We start from the raw sequence: 27,290 nt of genomic DNA, 5'->3' as shown, positions 1-27,290 counted from the left end.
TTTGAAATTTCTGCAGCGGTATCTTAATCAAGTGACATGGAATGCAAGCTGCGGTACAAATTTGCGCCAACAACATTACAAAATCGTCTAAAACAGTAACATAACGTTCTAGGGGGAAACATTTAACAATTACACTAAAAAGTACATTTTATATGGCAGAACTTTCAAGGTAAAATAACAAAATCAAGAATCACCATGAAGCACCATGAAGCACCTGAAGCACCTGCTGAACAGAGTCCGGCTAAGGCAGGCAGGAGAACACAACAATTCACCAATTGTGGCTCCTTCCCTGCCAATGAAGTGGCGTTCTGAATCCTATGGACCAGTCTGCACTGGCAGATTTAAGTACAAACTGATCTCCACTTGCGCCTGCCACTGAACTATGTAGGAACCTGACCCCATGCCTATATCTGTGGGTGGTGGGTCCACAGTTCTCTTCTCTTATCATAACTTACTGGTCCGCTGGCATACTGAAAATGCTACAACATTGATAATCAAGTAAAAATGACATCTGTGCATTGTTCCACAATATATAAACCAGTTAATTGGGTGGACCTTTGGAATTTGAAGCAGACCTATATAAACATCTGAAAAAAACCACATTATTAATCATACCTAGTTGATCTTTGGACTGTATATTTTATTTAGTTTATCAACGAGCTGATGCATTGAGCTCATAGTGCCCTATTACCCCTGTAGAACACTACGCTCCCAACATGCAGGCCTGCTGGTCAAACCTAAAGTCTCTAAAAGTAGTATGGGTGGTAGAACCTTCAGTTATCAGGCCCCTCTCCTTTGGAATCATCTACCAGTCAGGGTCAAGGAGGCAGACACCCTCTCTACTTTTAAGAGTAGGCTTCAAACTTTCCTTTTTGATAAAGCTTATAGTTAGAGTTGGATCAGGCTTGGACCAGCTCTTAGTTATGCTGCTATAGGCTTAGACTGCATGGGGCACTGGCACGCTGGGATCTTATCTTAATTTAGTTTAATTTTTAATTTTTTCATTAATTAATTAATTATTTTATTTTTTGCCTTTTTTTTCTTGCTTTCACTGACTGGACAGCTGACGCGAGACAGGAAATATGGGGAGTAGAGGGTGGAGGTAGGCATGCAGCAGAGGGCAATGGTGAGCAACTGCTGCGAAAAGGACTATATTATATAAAGTTTCTGCATTCTTCTATGCAGTAGTCTGCTGGGGAGCAGGGAGCACAGACAGGGACAGGAAAAGACTTAACAGACTGGTCAGGAGGGCCAGTTCTGTCCTGGGCTGTCCTCTGGACTCCATAGAGGAGGTGGGTGAGAGGAGGATGTTAGCCAAGCTGACATCCATCATGGACAATCCCTCTCACCCCCTGCATGAGACTGTGGGGTCCCTGAGCAGCTCCTTCAGCAGCAGACTGAGACTCCCACCCTGCAGGACGGAGCGCTACCACAGGTCCTTCATCCCATCTGCAATCAGACTGTTTAACACCAGCACTGCTGTGTCCCGTTAATCACCTGTTCTCATCTTTCATTACACTACATGGAAGTTACTATGTGACTTGGCACATTCACAAATAACTACTGTATCCATCTGAATCACACTGTTCTTCATACTGTGTATGTTTGTTTTTAAATAACCTGGTGCAATTTTTATCATGCAATAACTCACCTTATCTATTTATCAGATAGAAGTGTACATAGTGTGTATATATCTGGAATAGTTGTCATATTTTATTTTATTTTTAATTTATTTTATTTTATTTTATTTTACCCTTGTCATTGCTATTATTATTGTTATTATATTTTTTAACTACATTGTTGTATTCCCCTGTCCCGTATTGTAAGCTGTTGCAACAAAAGAATTTCCCCCAACGGAGGACAAATAAAGTATATCTTATCTCATCTTATCTTATTCTCTGTATATGGGGAGCATTAATAAACCACAAGGCCAACCTGCGCCCCACATTCATTTTCTGGGGTATGAGTATTTATCCTACAACTTATAAAGGTTGAATACTGCAAACTGACTGAGCTATACGGACACATAGAAAACAGTTCAGATACCATCATGATTAACTGTTCATAGATTCAAACACCGGTCTCAGTATACAGTGATCCGGGCAGTTTTGGATTTTCATTTAAAAACTATGATTCCAACCAAAGCATTGCCCTAATTTCCATACATAATAGATGACAGTACAAAGAATAAGAGAGAGAATTGGAATAGCTAACACAAAGAAAAAGAGATTGTTGGAGTTAAATTACGTTAAAAAATATACAACATGCACATTTTAGGCTTTGCATCCATTTTTTACACAGGTGATTTTGACTGCAGATAGTCATGGCATGGATCAGTATGATTGAAATCTTTGCAGGTAAAGATGTGAAAGGAAGACAATTTCCTTGACGGAATAATTACTGGTGCACTTTTTACACACAGTTATATAAAAAAAAAGAAATTTACTGTCAATTATTGTTCCTATGTATTTATATGTTTGAACCATAGATGAATAAAAAATGGACGTTATCTTGCTCGGCTCGAAGTGAGGCTGCCACAAAAACTGCTCCCCCTGGTGGCTGGCTGCAGTATAGGTCAAAAATTCTGTCTCTCCCATTCATTTGAATGGGGCTGCAGTCAAACTTTAAAAAATAAATACACGTGGTACGAATGTTTCTCACATCCGTATGCTGTGTTGATATGTAGTTATTATTTGACTGTTTTGTGTTCAAGGCCTCTTTTTTCTGAAAATTTTCTTTTTCGTTAGTTATCAGAGGTTAAAAAACGGGGCTTTACTTCCGGGCTTACTTTGATTGACAGCTGCCGTAGAGAGAAACTCTGTAGGACCTTGGACGGTACGCTGTAGGGCAGAGCTTGTTACCGTGGAAACACAAATTCCCTGCTGCGCAGACTCTGGCTGCAGAAAATGTACAAGATGTCAGCTTTCTAGAACGGGATATTTTGGCTTCAAAGCCGTACAATGGGAAAAGGCGGAGCGGCGCTGTCCATCATATATACAGTCTATGGTTTGAACACACTCCCCTGTTCCCACTTCATTGTTTGATTTCCTGTTTGTGGATTGTTTTTTCTAAAGTCAATGATCATCTCATTGGTTTTAGAGATACTCCTCGTGAGAAAATAGTTTTCACATCATTGAAGAAAGTCTTTGATTACCAGACCATGGCTGACCTTGTTGTTTTGTAGCAGGCTGTCAATAACAGAATAATTTGCACACCTTAAGCCTATTCTGTTAAAGGGGACATATCACGCTTTTTTCATCAATATATATTGGTCTAAGAGGTCCCCAAAACATGTCTTTAAAGTTTATGCTCAAAAAAACACTTTGAAATCAGATTTTGGCATGTCTGAAAAGTCCTCTTCTTCATTCCTCATCAGAACACTCTGTTTTCCCTCTGACCACGCCCCCTCCGGAAGTGGATGTGCCTCGGCTCTCCAGCACGTTGATCTAATGTTTACATGTTGGCTGAATATACACGGCTGCTCAGAGATCGCGTTACTTCAACCCTCTGAATCTGATCCTGACGGAGGGGCGCCTGTAGCAGGACCTTTCTGAACGATTGGTCATAGATTTAGTGTTTCTTGTTGTTTTATTTATCAGTATGTAGACGTGTGTCTTGGTACACAGCTACGAACATGTAGCTATGTGGCTATGCTAACTAGCGCTAGCACTTATCCATGATAAATAAAAATCATCCACTAGATCTTCAAATCTGCAGACGTGGGGAGTAAAACCGACCTCTGCCAGAAAGGCAGCAGGACCTTTTATGAAGGATTGGTCACAGATTTAGTGTTTCTTGTTGTTTTATTTGTCAGTATGTCGACGTGTGTCTTGGTACACAGCTACAGCTACAGCTACAGCTACAGCTACAGCTACAGCTACAGCTACAGCTATGAACATATAGCTATGTGGCTATGCTAATTAGCGCTAGCACTTATCCATGACAAATAAAAATCATCCACTATATCTTCAAATCTGCAGACGTGGGGAGTAAAACCGACCTTTGTGTTTATTAAGACAGCCTACAACTAGCATGCCTCCCTCCTAAGCTCCTTGTTAGCACACATTTGTGCAGGTAATGAAAAACAGAGGAGGGATTCAGTATTATTTTATACAGTCTATGGGCTGAACAAGCTCCGAGCTCTGACTCCGTGACAGACCGGATATTGTTGTTACGTAACAAAAACACTGAAGTCTGAAACGGCTCATTTCACGCACATTTACAGAAAGGTGGAGAAATCAGAACAGGGGCAGAATGGATTTTTTTCATTCTCGGGGGGTTTGTAGACATGCCAGGGACACATATTTCAGGTAAAGAACCATTAAAAAGTCAATTTTGCATGATATGTCACCTTTAAGATGCACAAAGTTGTGTCTGTTTCCTACATCTTTCTGTAAAAATGATCAGTGGGCAGTGTAAAGAGAGAAACTACTTTTGGTTTTGGTTTAACACAAGACCAGACTTTGTTTTGCCAGTCCAGGTTTCACAGGGCAGCATTTTAAATCATTTGAAGGTTGGGCCTGCTTTAACTCTCTATACCACATTTAAATAGCTCCTTACATAAAGATGTTGATCTGGTTTAGCCTGTGTGAGCATGAAAATGTAGCTTGAACTGCATTTTCTAATTATTTTTTACTACAAATTATTGGGATTTATCTGGCAACTGGTAACCGGTGAACATTTTTAAAAAATGTATAACATAATCAAACTACCTGTGCCCATTCATGTTCATGTTTCTAACATTCCATGGATTCAATGGGTTTTAACAATTAAATCTGTTCCATAGTCCCACTATATAGTGCAATTTACAGAGCAAAAATAAAATATGAGGTGTTCAAAAAGTTGTACTTAAAAATAGAAAACATAAAATCCTGCAGGAACTCTGAGACAGTTGTTGAAAATATCCAAAAATATAAAGGTTCTTTGTGCTGATTTTGAGCTATTTGGAGTTGGTTTAATGCAACAAATAGGTCTGTTTATCTTTATTTTTCTTGGCATGATATTCCCCTGATATGTGACATACAAGGCGTTGAATCTCAGCAATGTCCTGCAGTATCCAGTGGGGTAGCAGATTGCCTGGGCTCAGAGCTTTGCCAGGCTCTGTGGGTTACATCCCCTCGGAGCCTGGTCCAGGCTGCTATCAAGCCAGAGGCCAAACCTCCTGCCATTGGGGACATCACGCTCCCAAAGACACAGGGCCAGCACCTTGCCAATCTTTTCCTTATTCAGCTCACTGCTGACCATAAGGGCACATAATGTACTGGACATATGGGCATGATTCATATCCGCCAAGGGAATTGTAATGTGACAAAATAAGCTGTAAAACCTCCCAGAAAAGGACACTCAGCAAGACTATGACTGAGTCCAATGGGATTTAGAAATCAAAAGCCAGGAGTGACGGTAAGAGTTGGACAGTAGTTCAAGTCTAATGCACATGTATGAAAAAAATCCCTATCCTTTCTTAAATAATAAAATGTAGCTCAGAGACATTTTCCATTTGTGATGCCACTAAAACAAAATTTGCAATACATCAACCAATGTTCAGGTCACTCACTAGAATATGTTTTTAAAGGAAGACCAAATGAAGCTACTTCAAGACAATGTTTTTTCTCCTTGACTTAGTACAGAAACCTGATGAGACAGCGCATTTGAAGGCTGCTGCTGTGAGAGCTTAACCTTAGTAGATGGTGAATAACAATGATGCCCTAAAGTATATTTCTCCTTCTATCTTTCCCCTTGATTAGAATCCACTAAATATGTCATCATTAAGCCACACCACCTTCCAGACCACATTGAAACCTAAACAGTTACTAGCAACAACACAAGTGTTGTAAAAGATCAATAGTAAAACACAAATAAATGTTGAGCTGTAATCCATGAGACTTTGTAAGAAACCACTCAGGGGAAAATGTTGGAGTTTTAAAAATATATATTTAAGAAAAAAAATACAGGTTTTTTTCCCTCTGAGATCAAAGCAATATGTAAACTTTAATCACTGAATTCAAAGCTTCTCTTTGAATTCATTGCAAAACAAGTACCAAAATTCATTGCAAAACAAGTTTACCTACGGGTACAAATAAAGTAACCTGACCTTCTCTTTGTCTTGAGCAAGACACATTTGTGCATAGGAAACTGATTTAGAAAGTACATCTTCTTAGTTTGGCTTTGGGGTTAAGGCACACACCTCATGCACAGATGAACAGCCCTCGTTGTAGCTGTCTCTGGTTTGACTCCCAGTCTCAACCCTTCGCTGCATGCCTTCCTCTAATCTCCACTTCACACATTTCATGTCTCTCTTCAGCTGTCCTAAATAATACAAAGCAGAAACCCCCATCAATAACTTAATTACATTATCAATAAAATACATGAATCAATAGACTACAGTGTCCTATGACAGCATTTTTTTTTATGTTTGTTTGTATTTTGGCACCAAAACAGGCAAAGATTGGCATGCCTTGCTTTATTATGTTGCTATAGTCACATCAGGATGTACAATGTCAGTCATATGACATGAAAAGTGTCATGCTGACACCGGTTTCTTGTTTGCCTGGATTAACCGTCATCAAACACCTGACTGACATCATTTTCATGCAACCCTTCACTTGAACTCGCAGAGAACTGACCACTGTGCAAACCAAGCGGCAACCTGCGGTCTCAAACTATGAAGCCCATGCGGAAGTGTTATAAACTGCAGTTCATGGAGAATCCACTTGAGTTTGGCTGCAGAAACACCAGAAACCACATACACACTCATTCAAAGAAGACGATCTTTACAGCAGAAATAAACATGTTTACAGCCTGGTTCAAAAAACAGCCTATAAATGACTATAAATTGTAAACATTTACCCAATGCAGCTGCCATCACAGATACCCTGGCAAATGATTGATGAAGAGATTTTAAGACAATGTTTTCCTGCTCATCCCAGTGCTTCTTAATGTTGTGTGTACACATACATACTGCCATGGGGTGTTTACTTTTACTGTCTACACTTGAAGCACCTGTACAGTTTGGTGTTGTGAGAATCACCTACACAAAAAGACAGTGACTTTTTATATGAATTAAATGTTCGTATCACCATACTGAGCTGGTGACGCTGATTAAATATAGCCACCTAAACACAACTGACTTGAAAACAGAAAATAGGCTAAATTTTATTGCAGCGCCCCACTTTAATCTGATTAGTCAGGTGCCATCTCAAAATCCTTTCTTTGCATTTCAGTGTGGCACATTCTTTAATTCTTTAAATTTTGAAGTAAATACAGGTAACTTACTTTGATAAATCACAGCATCTATTGTGATTAATCACAATCAGTTGAAAGCACTAGTGATTATGACAGAGTGTTTTAGATAAAACATCTTAGCAGTATTTCACCCAAAAAAGGGAAAAGTAAATAACTTAAGCAATGCTCAATGAATGTAAATCTGTCTTTCTGTTTTATGTCAGTGAGGGGGAGAGCTGTGACTCTGATAGCTGCTGGTGGTCATGTTTGCATGTCAGAGGCATTTGTTTTCCTGCAGAGTGATAGTACAAGCCAGAGCAGCAGGTCTGCTCTGTGGTTGGACTTCAGCCCTGATTTGGCACAATTCATACATCCAGCACATACTTAAGCACAAGAAAGTTTCCGATTTTCGTACAAATATTCATTAAAAAATCCCACACAATATCAGTTAAATTTCATTCAGAAATGCAAATAAAGGATTGCGGAACACCACAAAAATATACATATATATACAGTATATATACACAGCATATATATATTTTTAGGGATAGATTTATTACCATTTCAAAATACATCACACTTTCTTCAGTAAGTTTGCAAAGCAATCAATGGTTTTTGCAAATGTACAGATTAGCTACCACATGTTCCTGCTTAGTTGAAATGGAGATGTTGGGAGGCAGTATCAACAGTTTTCTGCAAACACGAAAGTATCTAGTTTGAATAAACTGTCTCAGAAAGAAATGCAGAATTTGGATAAAGGCTTATCTTGTTTTGTGGGTTATCATTTTGTTTGTTTATGTTGGCTTAATGTTCATTTGGTATTGCTTTGTTAAAGATTCCTTATAATAAAAAACACATCATTTTGTGCCTTGATGTATACATTTTAGTCATCATCCAGCTTTGGAACCCTGATAATGTGGAAGCAAAAAAGCCAAGACAGTCCAGTGGCAGACCTCCACTCTCAGCCGACTCTCTTGCAGGCTCCACTCCACTCTGAGCTCCCCTCCACCGTCAGAAGGAAGTGACGTCAGGATAAAGAGAGTGGAGGTCTGCAGCTGGACCCCTCTCGGTTTGATTACCTTGGTTAACCTGATTCCTCAATAGTGTTACATTGAAAATACAAAGTATAAAATACATGTCATCAATACACAACATAAATTGGTGGGCACCTCCGCTTGGTGTAATGATCTCTGATGGCGTGTAATGGTTGCGTCTTGCCGAGCCTCTGGTTTTCACCGTGTTTACTCGCTGGCTTTCAGTAACGTGAAAACCACAATAATGCCACACTGTGCTGCGTTTGGGTGTCATTTCCAGTCGAAGGGGAACAAGGGGACTGGTGTAAGTCTACACAGCTTTCCAAGAGACAAAAAGAGAAGAAAGGAGTGGGAAATTGCTTGTTGACGTACACAACTTCCGAAGGACCCGTGGCTATGTTCTCGCCACTTCACTCCAGATGTATTTGATGCATTTAGCCGACCCACGCTGGTGAAAGAGCTCACAGGTGCTGCTAGTTATAAACGGAGACTGAAGCCAAATGATGTGCCGACAGTTTTCATTCATAAACAGACGAAACGCCCACGGGAAAAGAGTGAAGTCCGCTCGAGGAAACGCCATAGGCAGGAGACGCTGGATGTGCTCCTGTGGGGATGTCAATAACCCGCTCCTGCAGATGTAGCCTCTGATGGCGAACCATCGGGCACGATCACGACCACGACCACGATCACGACCACGACCACGACCAGGGAGGAAGCTGACGACGAGTCCCCCGATCAGTCAACACAGCAGTCTGTAAGTGTACATTGTTCCTTTTTGATAAAGCTTATAGTTAAGCTGGATCAGGCTTGGACCAGCTTTTGTCATGCTGCTATAGGCCTAGACTGCCGGGGGAACTGGCACACTGACACACTGGGATCCTAGCTCACCTTCTTCCCCCCAACCCCTTCATCACTTACTTTAACTCTGCCTGTCCCATTAAAGTTACTAACCATAGACCTTTCTGGAGTCCCTGAGCTCCATTGTCTCGTAGATTCCTCTGAGCTGCCGTAGACGTGCTCCTGCTGCGGACGATCTGGACTCCAGCTGATACGGACGTGCTGGACTCCAGCGGCAACAGCTTCTACAACTCGTCTCATCACTATCACTTCTCTCTCTTACTCCCCTCTATCTGTCTTTCCAGACCCAACTCAGTCGAGGCATGATGGCTGTCTAACATGAGTCTGGTTCTGCCTGAGGTTTCTGCCTGTTAAAAGGAAGTTTTTCCACACCACTGTAACTAGCTAAATACTGCGATGTGCAATGCTCATGGTGGATTAAGGTGGGGTCAGACTGAGTCTTACCCTGTCTTGGTGTTGGGTCTCTGTTCATAATTTGACATAGTGTGGTCTAGACCTCCTCTGTTTGTAAAAGCGTCTTGAGATAACGTTTGTTGTGATTTGGCGCTATACAAATAAAGATTGATTGATTGATTGATTGATTCTCCAAATAAGAGTGATGTGTGGAAAAACACACATCTGATGCAGCGGTACAGTGGCCAGCTGATGCGCACCAACTTATTACTCAAGACCACGTTTCTGCTGCTAATTGTGAAAATGAGCTGAAAGAACAGTTTCAGGAGGACAGTCAGTCTCTGGATCTTTTCCTCTCAGATGATCACTTTTTCAGCGAGGGCAGTCAGCCACTGTACAGACAGTCTGATCCCAAATAAAACTTCACAGAGCACCCAGGAATCACATGCTTCAGCTGACACGCATGAAGAAAACAGACTGTTGCAACCAAATGACGTCACTACCCAAACAACATTGCGACGCAAAGAACAATGGCGATCTACCAGTGAAAACATTTTTTCCAGTTTTATACAAACCAAGATATTTTGAGAGATTTTATTATCGTTTTTATATAGCTGATACAAACATTCATCATATAGGAAAATGCGTTTTGGTAGCCGGGGTTCCTTTTAAGGGATGGTTAGCCGGTTTGTTGCAGCTGAAGATTGTGATATAGAGTTGGAAAAACAAATAGATAATAATGAAATAAAGAGACTCTGTTGGTTTTTAATACAACATGATAGTTTCATCTTTGAAGTCAAATTGATTAAATCTAGCCTGACTATTTCCTTGTTTTAAAGCTTGTAATGCAGTATAAAAGATCACTAACATTGTCATAAATATGAACAATATGTGCAGATATGGAAATGCATCTAAATCAGTTATCACGTATTCAGCTTTTCATGATCAAATTTTTCAAAAATGAATGATTCCTTTGTGATGTAACCTTTCAAATAGGTTACAAATAGATTGGAAACATCAGTTTCTGTCTTTTTTAAGAAAAAGTAAAAACCAAAGCAAAAAAACGAATACTAAATATCATTAACCAAAAGCAAGGTAAAATTCTCAGTTAAGAAGTATTTTAATCTGAGGCAATATCCCCCAGCAATAGCTACCACACAGAGACATGCTGTTGTAACAGCTGCAACACTCAACATGAATGGACTGGTGTGAGCAACATAAGACCAACTGCAAACATGAACAAGTCTTCAATTGGCTGATCATTATGCTTTAAAAACTCTGGGCAAACAAAGATATCATAAAATATGAAGTTAATCACAGAATAAAATCAACACACCCTACAAGTGCAAATGAAAAGAACAGGCAGATAAGGCAGAAATTTTGCATCAATGCCCAAATTGAGACCTACACCATTACCTTTCCATCATTACTGCATAATAGATCTGACTTTAATTACTCCTCTGAAGCTGATTATTTTCACCAAATTATTCCTGTGGCATGCATGACAGTTATAGACACAATATTTCAGCTGCAGCACCGATTTATAGTGGGTTTTTTTTACATGTGAAGTCATACAAACCAGTGAAGTTTCATACCAGTGTCTCTTCCTCCTACCCTCCCAATCAGCTCACAGTGCTCCACAATCAAGCATTGTGACTGGTTGGTCGGTATGCAGAGTTCTCCACAAACTTTCTGCCTCTACATTCGTCCACACAACTCTGCACCCTCCCTCTTCAGACAATTTTCAGGCTGCCTATCAGTGCAGCGTCTTATTATCAGAGCATCCCTATTACTCAAAAGTGCATGGACAAGGAGGCAAGAAACTAAGAGGCTGCAGAGACTCCACAAAGGCTGCATCTGATGTTTTTTTGTAGGGATGCACCGAAATGAAAATTCTTGGCCGAAACCAAAAATGAGGAAACCAAGACAGAAAACCGAAACACCGAAATAAATTATTATTATTAGTCCAATTTCATTTTTGGCTATGACTGTACTAATCTCACTAAAATCAAGGCATTGCAATAGCATAAATTAATATTAATGCTTCAAAGAATAAATCAATTACAAAATTGACACACATACATACCTTTTTATGTATTTATTTATTGATTGATTCCTTCATTAGTTTATTTGTTTATTTATTTTTCATTTGTTTGTGATTCATTCATCATTTTCCTTTTTATATAGTTGATTCTTTAGGTAATGACATTTTGCAGCATTGCAAAATGAAAAGAGATCACACGTGAAAATATGTTACTCACTGTGACCCCCATCGAACAAGTCTGCAATGCAACACTCACCTCATGTCTGAGCCTGAGACCACAGACAGAGGATTTTATAATCCTCTTTGTGTTCAGAACTCAGGACTTTGTAGCTTCTTACTTAATCTGTATTATCTGAATTTCCTTTTCTCTCCTCCTCCTCTGTTAATATAATTTACACATCTACAGGTACTTTATTTTCTGTCAAGTTACTGCAACTGACAACATGCTGCTTCCTGTTGTACCCATTTCAAAATAAAGTTTTCCATTTCCGTTGTCCATTTAGCTTCAAGTCACAGCTACAGACATCGATCCTTCACATTTTGGACTTTAGAAAACCAAGTTTTAACACTTTGAAGCAGGTAGAGCCGAGGTAACAGAGTGACAGGGTAACAAAGAGAGGAGGGGGACCAATCTACGTTGTTTTCTGTCACATATCAGTCTGCTACGCTACTATGTTTACCTGACACTTCACTTAAATCACACATACACATAGTTGGCCTACTTAGCAGAGCGTCACCACAACATTCTGTTTCGCCCATGTTTATTCGCTGATAAAAGTGTTTTGGCCGAAAATTTTTGGTGGCTGAATTTTGGGTGCATTCCTATTTTTTTTGCAAATGGATTTGAATATCATGTTTGAAAGACAACTAGGATATGTTGTAAAATACAAGTACATGGTTAAAGGTAAATTGACTGTGTTATACATAGTCTTCTGACCACTCAAAGTACTTTTACTTTGTAAGTCGAATTCAGCCTGAGAAACCTGTTTATGCCTGTCAGGTCCAACACTTGCCTGAAGCTACCATCTGGCTTCAGCATCAGGAAATACCGGGGGTAGAATCCTGCCTGTGGACTTTCCTTCCCCACCTCCCTGATGGCTGCCTTTGCCAGGAGAGTGGAGATCTCTGAGTGCAGAGCCTCTCTGTGTTGTTGGTCTGCAACAATTGAAAATGCATCACAGGCGGAGCACTGAGTAATTGAAGCAATTACCCCTTAGTCATTGTTGACACAACCCAGGGGTCTGCCCCAAGGGCCTCCTGAGTAGCACAAAACTCCCCAGGACAGGGGCAAGCATGATGTGATTGGTTTTCAAGTCCAAGGCAGGGGCTGGGTTGGCCCCTGGTAACCGCTGCCTTGTCTAACTGGTCCACCTTGTCCGCCTCGTTTGATCCGTCAGGTGGTATAGCCCCAGATCCTCATATCTTCCTGAGCACAGGAAGGCTATGGCTTCTGAGGCTGCTTTGGCTGAGGCCGGCACCATTCCCGGCTCCACCTCAAGGCACCAGACATCTTGCAGGCTGAGCGTTGGGCCTCCTGTGCCTGCTGCATTGGGCTCAAACATGGCCAACGGTCTCAGTAGGCATGCTCTGTGCTCCTGCTGTAGTATGGACTAAGATAACCACAGGTGGTGCCTTACCGCTTAATGGCCTGGCATGGCCTTACCGACTGCCTCAGCCTTTTCCATTATCAGCTTGGAGACACCTGGTGCAGTTCCCCCAGCAGCTCTGTGCAACACTCCTTCATCTGCTGTGTTAAATGGCATTGGTATATGCCTATATGGCCCCTGTAGTAGCCAGCTGGGTCTGGACCGCCAGTGCAACATTCATTTTGTTGAACAGGGCGTCCATCGATATGGTGTTCTTGCTAGGGCAGCTATTCTTCCCAAGCACTGACTTAGATGGAGACACCAGAGCTGCCGAAGCCAGGTCCACAGGAGGTAATGGCCCACAGCGTGTCATCTCTTTATGTGGACTGAAGCCAAACACCTAAAAAGCCCAGAGAAGCGACCAGCCCCTGCTGCTGTCTGGCACTACTGATGAACCATCTCCTCAAAGTCAGGGAGTAGAAGAATCTGGGGGTGTGTGATCCATCCCCCAGCCTCATCGTGAAGCTGGAAGGGGCGGGCCTCTTATCAGATGGCATCTCAATATCCAGAACTACAGCTGCCCTTATAAAAATCTCATGAAGAAGAGGGGACTGCTCAGACAGACTATCCTCATCTGAGAAAATCGATCTCTTACTTTGACAAGGGGAGGACGGACATCTACTGCCTACCTGTCCCACACGTGATTTTAAAGCTGAAGTCTCAGGATCAGGTGGCCTCCTGGGAAGTACTGTATGCTCAATGGATTTACTACAGTATGAGAAAGGGGCAGTCTTGGAACCACTCCCCCTGTTACTAGTACTGCAGACCAGAGGTGCTGCAGACCTGGGGTGCTGCAGACCTGGGGTGCTGCAGACCTGGGGTGCTGCAGACTTAAGGTGCTGCAGACCTGGGGGGCTGCAGACCTGGGTTGCTGCAGACCTGAGGTGCTTGGCCCGCTGCAGCTATGAACATTAGGGAGAGGTTGTTTATTGAACATGTAGTAACTAGCCTCTCTTTGTCTCGCTGACATACAAAAACTACTTTTACAAGAGGATGGGTCTTCCCACCCTTTCACGAGCAGAGAGGGACACCACACCATGCCTGCCGACTAGGTCAACTTCAGCAGCAGGCTATACCCAAGCGGGTTAACAGAGTGAGTCGTACAATATACAGTACATTTACCCTCTCAGGCTCTGTTTGATCAAGAAGGATGAGGAAAGGCTTACCAGCTATCTTGACAGGGGCCTGCAGACCACCTAGTGGTCGTGGATTAGAGAGTGACATGGGAATGGATTTTCAATCCCACAGAAAAAAATCTTGTCCCAGCCCAATCTCGGGCCAGAGTTCAAAGTTATAAAAATACAACATAAAGCAATAATGAGTGATTCTGACCTCACCGATGTCATGCCGTTTACTGCGGACACACGTGGACACCTTCATGAGCCAAAGTTCAGTGAGGAAAAGTCGATTCAATGCACCGGAGGAAAAAAAAGAGAAACTTCAGAGCTAAACTGGAGAGCAGGAGAGATCCAGAGTTACCTGGTGGAGCAGGTGTGTACACTGTGAGCTCATGTTTACAGTTTACACACAATGCACAGAGAAAACTTCTTGCTGTCACAAGTAAGACTTAACAACAGTCCCTCAGACCTTCCCGCTCCCGTCTGCTCCTGTTAACTTTTTATCCTGTACCGTCCCAATCACGTGATTAAGAGCACATTTGACTCCCATCCCGCGGGAATCCCGTGACCCGTGCGATTCCCGAAAAAATGTCAGCCTACATCGTGGATGCAATCAAAAATGCTTTCGTCCAACTTGATTCTCTTTGTTTTCCACTTTGTCCTTCCTCAAAGTCAGTCCCCGTATATGGAATATGTAACAGGGTGGAGAGATAGTCTTAATTGATAGAGAACACTATATGTTATGTGACGGACATTTCAAAGGTAGCATGCTCTTTGGACAAACAAGACCATAAGATGTAGACCATGGTTTTGAAGAGGAAAAAACAGGCCATGTACCTTGAGTTGAGTCTTTGTAAAACTTTAAAATCCTACACAGATGAACTTTGATTAGACAATGATGCGATTTTAATTAAGGAATACATTAAGTGGAGAATTGATTTATTTTTAAAACTGTGCAGTTTAACCATCCCATACTTGTTGAAAGGGAATTTCTACACTGACTAGAATGAACTGTAAGTGAAACAATAAGTCTGAAAGCTAGCTTTCTTCAATGTAATAAACACTATAGAGCCATATTGTGCTATAAGTGCCTGCCTTGAAATTGATGATGAGGGGCTATTTTACATTCAGAAAGCATCTAGGAGCATGTCCAGGTCACAGTTCTAACACTGGAATCTATTCATCCATACCATCCAGCAGTTTGGAGTTGACTGGAGGAAGCCTCACAAAGAATTTATTGACAAGGTGGTGTGGGATCTTACAGCCATCGCTCATTTATCTGTCTCTGGATTTTACATTTCTTTGAGGTATCACTATAATAATGCCACATTTGGCTGTTCTAACTATTTCTGTCATCAGCATAAAGTTCAGTTCATTGCTATTAGAAAACTGCTATCAATTATTTTAACTGATGTCATTAATTGATTCCATACAGCTAAGAGCATGCCTATGAATCTGACAGTGGAACAAGCAGTAGAGGCAACTGATAAATAAAAAGCAAATATGTAAGAGAGAAAAGATGAAGGCTTAAGCAGCAAATTGAAATACAATGTGTGCACAAGAGCAAAACAGAGGCATGTCAACCTAAGACCTGAAACTTCTAATAAGAACAAAAGAGACCAAATGATTTATTTTCATGGCCCACACCTGTGGAACACCCTACCTGAAGATCTGAGGGCTGCACAGAGCATCAACATTTTTAAGAGCAAACTCGAGTTTTATTTATTTTTAAAACATTTTTTTTATTTTTTATCTAGTTCAAATTTTAGTCACCTTTATTCTATTTTATTTATCTATTTACTAATTTATGTATGTATTTATTTTAAGTTTAGCATCTTATTTTCTTTTAATGGTTTAATATTTTAGTGTTTTATTATCTTAGAAATGTATTTTATTTTGGTTAGTGTAATTTCCTGTGTTGAGTTTTAACATCTTATCTTACTTACAGTGTTTCCTCATTAAGATAACATGAGAGCGTTTCCTCAGTTCGTTCAGAAACTTATTTTTTATTATTTATTTATTTATTTAATTGTTATTGTTATTATTACTAATGTTGCAGGTGGGGATCTTTTTCTTAATTGATTCTATTTGAAGTTGTTTTTATGTACAGCCCTTTGTGTTACAGTGTCATTGTATGGAAAGCGCTTTATAAATAAAGTCTGATTGATTGATTGATTGATTGATTGATTGATTGATTGATTGATTGATTGATTGATTGATTGATTGATTGATTGATTGATTGATGCAGAAAAAATATCTGGTGGACATTAAACTTCCAGAAAATGCTATAACAACTGAAATGAATAGAAAACGTTTTAAATAAGTTGTAGTAGTGTATGTTACATTGAGAGTTTGATGGAAAAGAATAAATGAGAAAGTAGGTTGGTGAGGAAAGGGATGAAAAAGCCTAAAGGAAACCCATGTAATCAGCAGTTTTCTTACCAAATTCCAATCTGCTGCATGACTACTCCCTTATCATGGTGTGTCCCCACTTCAAAAAGCCAGCCTTCAAAAACAAGAAAAAATATACAAAAACTGGGGGTATATTACTTAAACTAAGCAAAATGATCTGCCAACAGAACAAGAACATTTGGCTTGTCAAGACTTTCCAAAACAAGTAAAAATATCCAACCTCAAGGAACCCAGAAATACCTTAAATTAGTGTATTTTTACTAATAACAAGTGCATTCTTCTTGATAGAGATAAAAAATATGAGACTTCTTTCTCAATATGTTGAAAAATATTCCTAAATTAAGTAAATACTAGTGCCATTATCTTGACATAATGACATGCACTAGGCATTATATTTCATGAAACCAACAGTCACACTAAAAACTAATTGACTTTTCTTGATGGAGAGTCAAAAGTTAAGATTACATTTCTCATTATGTAGGATCATTTTCTTAAAATTCTTAAATGAGCCAAAAGCTGTGGAATTCATAAATCATATTAATGACTTGTAACTTGGAAGAACTTATCTGTATGTAATTATTTCAGTTTGAAACGGTTTCAAATGTTAAATGTTTAAATATTAAGTGTCAGTTTACAGTACTGTGCCAACTGTACTAATATATAGTAGTACATACTTTCTATAGTTTCATTGAAAATAAAACAGTGGATTACATTTGGCTGTCATTTGTTTTAATTGTGTGAAGAGATATAATTGTGTCGAAGTCATGATTTCTTATTTCATGCTTGATATAAGAAATCATGACTTTGAAAAAGCAGTTTGATACTTTTGAGTGTTGATGAAACAGCTTTGGAACAGTTGGTATTCTAGTTTCAAGCATGTATTACTCCATATAGTAGGTCATAAAATCTCAGTAACAAGCTGTCGTATCTTACTGAGATCATTTAGGACCAAAACACTCAAAACAAGTGAAACACTCTGACATAAAAACTGCTTAGTGAGAAAAACGACCTTATCAGGCAAAAACAAAAAAAAAGAACATTTCACCCTTATCTGAGATATTCAATCTTACTTAGATTTCAGTTTTTGCAGTTCACAAACTGAAGACTCCAACTTAGTTATATCCACAGAGAGCATGATGTCATCCAATTGGTTCCCTACAAAAAAGACTGACCTCAAAACCATGTTATTCCCCTCTAGAGTGCATGACGTTTAGTTTTATAGTATTTTATGAATCTAAATATTAGCAGGTTAATTTCCTGTTGATGGACTTTGTGCTTTCTCTCCCCTGTTGTTTCACTCCTCCTTTCTGCCTTTGCCCCCTCCTTCCTGTGTGCTTGGTGTAGGTGTAGCTCAGTGCTGCTGCGAGGAGACACACCTGTAAGCAATCCCAATCAGCCCAACTACTTATACCTGGTCCTCCTGCCACTTCAGAGCCGGATTATTCCTCCACCACTGGTGATTATAACTATCATCAAGTCATTTGTTGAGAGTTTTTCCCTTGTGCCTGACCTGCTGTGTTTTTTTCTCTGTGGCAGCTATCTCCCAGCTCACCAGTTTTTTCACCAGGCGTTTGGAGCCAGCTTCCTGGATTTTTTGTTTTCTTCAGTTGTCTGTGTAATAAACTGACTGAACTATTCACCTTGTCTCTGTCTCAGCTCCTGGTCCCTCTATTGAGAACACACCTTGACACTTATCATTTTTATGTTGTTTTAATTTTTTAACACAAGTTAAAAATAATTTGGGGAACACAGTGAGACAGTGGGATACTGAGCTCTAAGTTGGCAGCAGCATGTGTTTGTCATTTGTTTCTGATGTGCACATTTGATGATGCTGATGGCAGAGGCAGTAGTTTAAGTGTTTAAATCAGAAATAAAGTGGCAGAGAAAAATAAAAATAAAAATAAAGAAATAAAGTGGAAATGTCATCATTGTTTAAATACTATGCTAGGGCTGAGAAGCTAAGTAAGCTATTTGTCTTGCAACCTGACATTAGGAGTGTACTTTCCCCAAAGAATGTTTGTCTTTAAGTTTGATCAGAGCTGTATCCAGTCTGTATGATATCTTTCACTATCAACGAAAGTTCATCTGCAAACCCCAGTTAACTTAATGTTGCATGTTAGCTACAACTGGGCACATGTTCTGGGATTGCCCGTCTTTGCGCTCGTTCTGGAACGACATTTTTAAAGCTTTTTCAGATATTTGACAAAATACCATTGAACCTGATCCAATCCTGGCTATTTTTGGAGTTCCAAAGGAAAACACAAATATCTCTGACCCCCAAGCTAATTTGCTGGCAATCACCACACTTCAGGCTCGGAGACTCATTCTTCGTAACTGGAAATTAGACAAACCCCCATCATTTATTAACTGGATCAAAGAAATGTTGTCATTAGCTGCTCTTGAAAAACTCAGGTACAACAGAACCAAGTCCCGTCAGAAATTCATCACTACCTGGGCCCCGTTATAGATTTTACTCTCACTGTTCCCTTTTCACAATCACCATAATTTTGAGTCTCCTGAAGCTTTTTGCTTTTTATTCTATGTGTGGGAATAATAATTGAATGCTCTCCATGTTATTACACTCCTGTTTTTATTTATTCATTTATTTTTATTAATTTTATTCTATATATTTATTCTTATTTACACATTTTTCATTTATTTTCTGCTATTATTATTATTCAGATTTATTTTTTTATTATCATTATTATTATTATTATTATTATCATTATTATTATTATTATTATTATTATAACATATATTTTTTTACCTTTATTTGTCATTTTGCTGTCTGTTTTACAACCTTCCGGGTGTGAGGTGGTTTGGGGGACGTTGGGGATGTATATGTTAGTGTTTGTATGTGTACATATATGTTCAAAATTAAAAAAAAAATTATTAAAAATGTTTTACAAAAAAACTGTTTCATGTAGACATAATTTGTTCCAACAATACATTACAATACATTATAATACGAGACGATAAGCTTCCTGAAGGGGACAATACCCTTTAGAAAAATTGTCTAGAACTCAAGTGCTGCACACGTTTGAGCTTATAATATGCATATCCCCAAGGAACAAGGCGGTGAACATTTTCCATTGTTACTTAGTTTGTTCTATGAACATTATTTTGAGTCAGCTGTTTCTGAATACAAAAAAATGTACAAACAAATTGCAGTTGTGCAAGGGAAAGCAGTAGATCCCCATAGTTTGGATGGCTTGTGATCTGTGTCCCTATTAAAAATGAATCAGCATAATGTACAAGTGCTGGGCAATGTGGCCTACAACAATATCACAATAACTGGACTTATTACAATGATTACAATGAATTAACGATCAGTCTGTTTTATTCTGTGTTTCTTTTTTTAGCTCTCATAGATCATTAGAATGTAAGTATGCTCAACTTTTATAGCTGGGATGTGTTGTCTCATAAAGTAGTACATATCTTATTTTTGTGGGTTTAAAACTTTCAACTTTCAAAGGAAAAACCAAAGAGATGGTGGTGGATTTCAGAAGACGCAAGCCCCCTCCTCCCACACCAGTGAACATCCAGGGAACGGACATTGAGATTGTGAAATCTTACAAGTACCTGGGTGTTCACCTGAACAATAAACTGGACTGGTCAGAAAACTCAAATGCGCTGTACAAGAAGGAACAAAGCAGACTCTTTCTGCTCAGGAGACTCAGGTCTTTTGGTGTGGAGGGGGCTCTTCTGAAGTCCTTCTTTGACTCTGTGGTGGCATCAGCCATCTTCTTTGGAGTGGTCTGCTGGGGAAGCAGCATCTCTGCTGCTGACAGGAAGAAGCTGAACAGACTGGTGAAGAAGGCCAGCTCTGTCCTGGGCGGCCCACTGGACCCTGTGGAGGTGGTGGCTGACAGGAGGATGATAGCAAAGCTATCTTCTCTGATGGACAACACGTCACACCCCCTCCAGGAGACCATAACAAGACTAAGTAGCTCGTTCAGTGACAGACTTCTTCACCCGCGGTGTCTCATGGAGAGATACCGCAGGTCTTCTCTTCCTGCAGTGGTTACACTCTATAACCAATAATATATATATGTTGTAAGATGTGCTTATTTTTCACCTCTTTAATTTTAATTTTAATTGTTAATAACTTTTTAATAATTGTTACTTTATAGGCTATTGTTTTGCTTTATATATATTTTTTGCACTGTCTACTCTATTACTGTGACTTGAATTTCCCTGTTGTGGGACGAGTAAATGACTTTCTTATCTTATCTTATCTTATCTTATCTTATCATATCTTATCTTCACTTCAGTGAATATAATTTATGGTAATGTAAAATGTGAAAAGAGATTTTGGCACCAACCATTTTGATACATTTTCAAACTTTTTTAGCAGTATTTTAGACTTTCAGTATCTCTATAGTTTTTGGTTGCAAACAAGTGGCTAATATACAAAATAGTTATTTTAGTGTTTTCAATTGAGTGGGGTTTTTGTTTTATGCATTTGCAAGATAAGTATGTGAAAAAAATTCAATTTGTTTGTCTTTCAGACTGTGATTACTTTCTTACACACATTTCAGACAGCATAGTCCATGCAATAAAAATGAAATATACATTTTTTCTTTTAATGGGAGTTGTGATTTTGATTAACTGTAAAGAAAACAGACCATTGTGACCATGGAAACGCTCACTCCTGCCTGCATGTGAGTGAGAGAAACATTATGCTGCTTCAGACTGCCCAGTTACATAATATGCATGCATGCACACATAGCGACAACATCCTGGTTATACATAGGGTTGCAAAATTCTGGGAGTTTTCAAAGTTGGAAACTTTCCATGGGAATTAACGTGAATTTATGGGAATAAACAGGAACAAAGCTGGAATTGACTAATTTGAAGGTTGGCTCTTAATAGGGAACTTAAATATAGTTGGGGGAAATATACTTGAGCATAATCCTGACTAAAACAACCAGATTTTATGCAAGTACAGTTGAATATCTATGCTATTCCTCAATCACATGCACATAGCACACTGCTTACTGCAGGGCTATAGAGGCCACGCCCCCTACATGCACTGTGCATTCCTCCATCACATGCACACATGATTTCTAGAATCCTGCAGAGGCTAGTCTTAAGAAGCTTGAGGGAAGATGCTTTTTGATTTGCATGTTGAGTGGGACTTTGTTGGAGAGAGAGGGGCTCTTTTCATTTAACATTTTGAATGGGACTTTGTTGGGATTGCATTTTTGTTAATTTTTGAATGGGTTGGGTCGGGTGGATAAGTACCTAGTTAACTCAACATTCATGTTTTTGTTCTTCAATGAAAGAATTGATTGTTCAATAAAATATTTAACACTTGATAAAATTACAAATAAATCTGTTTTAATTGTATTATTTTGGATGGATGTCTACTTATAACAAAACAAATATTTATGCTTGAATATTATACCTTTCCATTAAATTACCCTAAATTCCCATTAATTCCCATAATTCCAATGGAAAGTTTCCAATTTGGAATATTTCCAAAATTCCCCAGCTTAACTTCCCATGGAAATTTACTGGAAACTTTCCACCCCTTTGCAAACCTAGTTATACAGTTATATAACAATAATTTTCTATATGTGGATACAGCTTCAGGGTTCTTGACCTCAATGGCGTCCAAAGTAGTTGCAGCTTTTTTTGTGAAAACAGAAACTAGGTACTGAACAAAACCTGATCAAACTATATGAGCTGAGCTGTTTGATGATGGTTAATGTTGCATCATATTTTAAAGTGCATCAGAGCCTGTAAATAAACACAAACAGCTATCATGGCTTACCACAGTCTATTTACAAAAAACAGGTAATTTAAACCTCCAACAACCCTCATTCTTTTAATGTTTCAGAATATTCATGATTCATGTTGGTCACCTCTACAAGTCACAAAACCAGATAGTTCAGATAAATCTTGAAGAATCACATCCATACTGACAGAATTTAAAAAATAAAACAAAAAAAGGACATGGGCAAGATTTCATTGAGGTTGTACCAAGCACTATGATGTACCATGTAGCCACGTACCTATGCGGGGTCTTTAATGTCAGTTGTTAACAGGGTCTCAGTACAGGTGCCAAGACCCACTTTGTAAATGTAGAGTTCAGTCTATATTGTTCAATCAAACAGTGCTTTGCCTTTTCTCCTCTCATGCTCAGATTTTTTATGCTATCAGCTGGTGTGTGTGTGTGACTTTAGCAATGTTATCCCACAGCCTGCTGTAATCTGGCCGTGTTACACAAACTCTGTCATACAGCAAGGGGTTTGATCCAAAACTGATGCAATCCCTACACACAAGGGCTGCTTGTTTACGCACACACGCACGCACGCGCGCATGCACACACACATCTCCTAAATGAACAGTGTGCACCTATAACATGTTCAACATAGATATGAAAGGGAGATAAGGTGTGACTGCTTGTGTTAACTATTTGAATAGCATTAGCAGTATTTACTTCTATCCTTCTCATTGTATCTGTGTGGTACTATAAATAATCAATATGAAGGAAGTAATTAATTCCATTTCCCATGGCCTAACTTGGACCCAGTGGCGTGTCCAGAGGGGTGGCCAAGGATGGCACTGGCACACCTTGAAATCCAATTGGCCACCCCAGGGGCCACCCCAAAATCCTAAACTATGATTGGCTGTTTGCCTTGTCAGAGGTGGGGTTTCTGTTAAAATCTAAAATTTGGGATGAGTTAAAAGACTGACAGTAGATTTCTTTATTAGTGCCCTCAAATGTAACTTTGAAAAAACATCTTTTGTAAGTGCTGAGAGAATTAAGCTTAAAATATGTATGCCACCTTGTCATGGTTTTGTTTTTAAGTCAAAGGGAATATAACAACTGTTTAATACTTTAATGAAAGTAGGTTGTGGAGACAGAAAGGGTAAATGTTATTTATTTGTAAATGCCCTGGCCACCCCTGCCTATATGAAAGCCTCAGTTAGGCCACCCCGGTCAAAAAGTTCTGGACACGCCCCTGCTTGTACCCCCTTCAACTCAGCTGTAAATTCTAAGTGAGAACACCAATCATGTTCCATATAATGTCTTTCTATGTTTCTTACTCTTCCTTATTTATTCTGAGAGCATTTTTATCTTATTGTGAGCATTAACAGGACAGGGTTCACCAATTTGTCATGATCTGTTTTCCTGTTCGGTAACTCAAAACACATGATCCTAGTCACATAAGTGACCATTCAGATATGTTTTGTGTTTATTAAATGTGAATTTGTACATTCATATATGTGTGGATGTACATCAAATTATCTCGAGGCACAGTATCTCGTATCTTAAAGAGCTCATAGTGCCCTATTACCCCTCTAGAACTCTACGCTCCCAACATGCAGGCTTGCTAGTTGTACCTAAAATCTCTAAAAGTAGTATGGGAGGTAGAACCTTTCAGTTATCAGGCCCCTCTCCTTTGGAATCATCTACCAGCCAGGGTCCGGGAGGCAGACACCCTCTCCACTTTTAAGAGTAGACTTAAAACTTTCCTTTTTGATAAAGCTTATAGTTAAGCTGGATCAGGCTTGGACCAGCTTTTGTCATGCTGCTATAGGCCTAGACTGCCGGGGGAACTGGCACACTGACACACTGGGATCCTAGCTCACCTTCTTCCCCCCAACCCCCTCATCACTTACTTTAACTCTGCCTGTCCCATTAAAGTTACTAACCATAGACCTTTCTGGAGTCCCTGAGCTCCATTGTCTCGTAGATTCCTCTGAGCTGCCGTAGACGTCCTCCTGCTGTGGACGATCTGGACTCCAGCTGATACGGACGTGCTGGACTCCAGCGGCAACAGCTTCTACGACTCGTCTCATCACTATCACCTCTCTCTCTTACTCCCCTCTATCTGTCTTTCCAGACCCAACTCAGTCGAGGCATGATGGCTGTCTAACATGAGTCTGGTTCTGCCTGAGGTTTCTGCCTGTTAAAAGGAAGTTTTTCCTCACCACTGTAACTAGCTAAATACTGCGATGTGCAATGCTCATGATGGATTAAGGTGGGGTCAGACTGAGTCTTACCCTGTCTTGGTGTTGGGTCTCTGTTCATAATTTGACATAGAGTGGTCTAGACCTCCTATGTTTGTAAAAGCGTCTTGAGATAACGTTTGTTGTGATTTGGCGCTATACAAATAAAGATTGATTGATTGATTGATTGATAGTGAAAGTTAAAACATTAATTTACTTGTTACTGTTGTTTTGTGTTGACAGCTGCCAAATGAATGACCAATTTGTTTCTGTTTTCTGTGTTATTGTGTAATTCATTATGAGGAGCTGTTTTTGTTTGGTGGTTTGTTTGTCTTGTTTTGCTGATTGTGCGTTAGCGTGCATGATTGCATATGTGTTGGACCCCAGGAAGAATAGCCGATGCTTATGCTTGTGCTAATGAGGATCCTAATAAAGAAATAAAAATAAAGAAATAAAAGATGTTTCTGGAGGCAGCCCACAAATAACTAATTTTTGCAAGTGTAATAAAAATCATGATGCTTTACATTTGAAAGAAAAGTCCTCACTAAAAGAAAGCATGGCTCAAAATTGCATTCTTTTCACATTTATATATATGAAATACTTGCAATTAATAATAATTTATTCATGAAGCTTCTTTTTTTCATGGTATAGAATATAATGTGTGTTACAGCGGAGTCTCAACAGACAGCTGGGACTTGTTTTGAAGATGAAATCATGCCGTTTCGCACAAACTTGACCCAAAATGTCATTAATATGAGAAATGTGTGACCAGCCTGGAACTTTCAATGTGCATCATCAGTGTGCTTTTCTCATACAAATGGATATCAAAATAATTATTTTTTTAAGTGACCCAATGTTGTTGTAACCGATTCTGATAAACTCTTGAACTCAACCTGTTAGTTCATGAGGGGGCACTTCCTAAATAAGAGCCGTTTGTAGATGAAAACAGAACAAATAGCCAACTTACAGCATTGCATGATGAAATGCACAACTTTAGAAATGCTAAAAAGTTTTTTTGTTTTTTTTAGTAGTAAATACATGTAGGTACACACATATGTACATCCCGAACATCCCCCGAACCGCCCGACAGGTTGTAAAACAAGACAGGAAAGTGACAGAGGTAAAAAAAAAAAAAAGCAAAATAATAATAATAATGATGATGATGATGATGATGATGATAATAATAATAATAATAATAATAATAATAATAATAAATAAGATACATTTGTAAATAACAATTAATCAATTAAAATGAATTAAAAAATGTAATAACAGGAGTGTAATTAAATGGTGAGCATTCTCCATAATAACAAGCTGTATGGAGATAAAAGGATCAAATGCGTCAACCAACCGCAAGCAGACACCCAGACCTAAAGCAGCATCAAAGGCAAAAGTGTTCATGAACACCAAACTAGATCAACAGGACATTTGACCCCCGTGAACATGAACCATGCACCTATACAAACAGCCCCAAACAATAAGTAAAGGCAGACAGAGAGAAATTGCGTAAAGGGGATACCCTGGCTAAAATGCAAAACAAGTTCAATCCCAATTTGAGGTTGGAGATGTAATTTGGCTGTTAAAAATCATTAACATTATAGTTTTTTAGGTTGTTATCCATCAGTTGTTAGAGGGTGCAACTTCGGACACAAGTGAGTCGTTAAGAAGTGGATTTAAAATGTTGCATGCAGCGCTCCAGCCCGCAGGACGCAAGGATACAGCAAAACACATCTTCACACACATCGCATCTCAGTGAAAACATCTGAGTACTCACCATTTACTAAGGTCTTCTAGGTGTCTGCATGTCGAAAATATATTGATGTCACCAGACTAGATCCTTCAGTCCAACACTTCCTCTAATCCAAGCAGTGAATGTGAAAATGGTCCTTATACGCAGCTTGAGGAGTGTCAGGTAAATCCTTCTCTCAGCTGCAGAAACTGAAGAACGTTAGTTTCCAGTCTCGGCTAGTCTTGCTGGTAAACCTGTGTTATCCATCTGCTCCCTGCTCATCTGCTGTGGCTCCTGTCTGAACGGACAGCATACTCGTTCAAATCCATCCTCGGGAGTAGTCGGTCACAGTCGGTTATTTCCGGGAATACTGTAGTGATAGGTTGTCATCACTCACAATCAGTTTTAGTAAGCACATGTTTGAGCCGCTGTTTAATCTTTGTTTTTAATAAATTTGACTTTTTGTAATTTGTATGTGCAGAAAATGAGAATGGGATTCTATCTTTGATGTACTCAAGAGAGCACCACTGCCTCTGCCTCTCCAAACCCGGGGGCGGGACCCCAAGGGGGGGCCTGGGGTTCTGACGGGGTTGGGGGGGCGGCTAGGCTTGATTAAAACAAAGCACACAGTTCTGCTGACTCAGCATGGCTGATTCTGTTGAAGGACAGAATGGTGAATGTAGGACTGAAATTGAATCCACACCAAACTTTACAATTTCTGAAACAAAGATGTGAAATTATGAAAAGTCGTACCTTGCACTTGGACTTCCCCCCACCAACCGTGGGCTGCCCACTCCAAAATGTGACAGTTACTTAATGATAATAATGATAATAATAATAATAATAATAATAATAATAATAATAATAATA

The 27,290-nt window shown here is 39.4% G+C and overlaps 1 protein-coding gene and 1 long non-coding RNA gene across 2 annotated transcripts in view; one reads left to right on the top strand and one right to left on the bottom strand.

The window, feature by feature from the left end:
* Positions 1–26,877, bottom strand: part of LOC117805275 (receptor-type tyrosine-protein phosphatase F-like) — a 152,986-nt gene extending 126,109 nt beyond the window's left edge. The window contains exon 1 of the mRNA XM_034673956.1: positions 26,466–26,877. The gene's annotated coding sequence lies outside the window, so the exon portion shown is untranslated. The remainder of the gene's footprint in view (positions 1–26,465) is intronic.
* LOC117805285 lies at positions 18,071–18,366 on the top strand. The gene is made up of 2 exons (XR_004629392.1): positions 18,071–18,182; positions 18,263–18,366. It is a non-coding gene; the product is annotated as an uncharacterized LOC117805285 (long non-coding RNA).
* Positions 26,878–27,290: the final 413 nt, after the last annotated feature.

This window comes from Notolabrus celidotus, chromosome 2 (genome assembly GCF_009762535.1).
Source record: "Notolabrus celidotus isolate fNotCel1 chromosome 2, fNotCel1.pri, whole genome shotgun sequence".
Lineage (NCBI taxonomy): Eukaryota > Metazoa > Chordata > Actinopteri > Labriformes > Labridae > Notolabrus > Notolabrus celidotus.
Note: the sequence above shows the minus strand (reverse complement) of the source record. Positions and strands in the feature narration are given on the sequence as shown.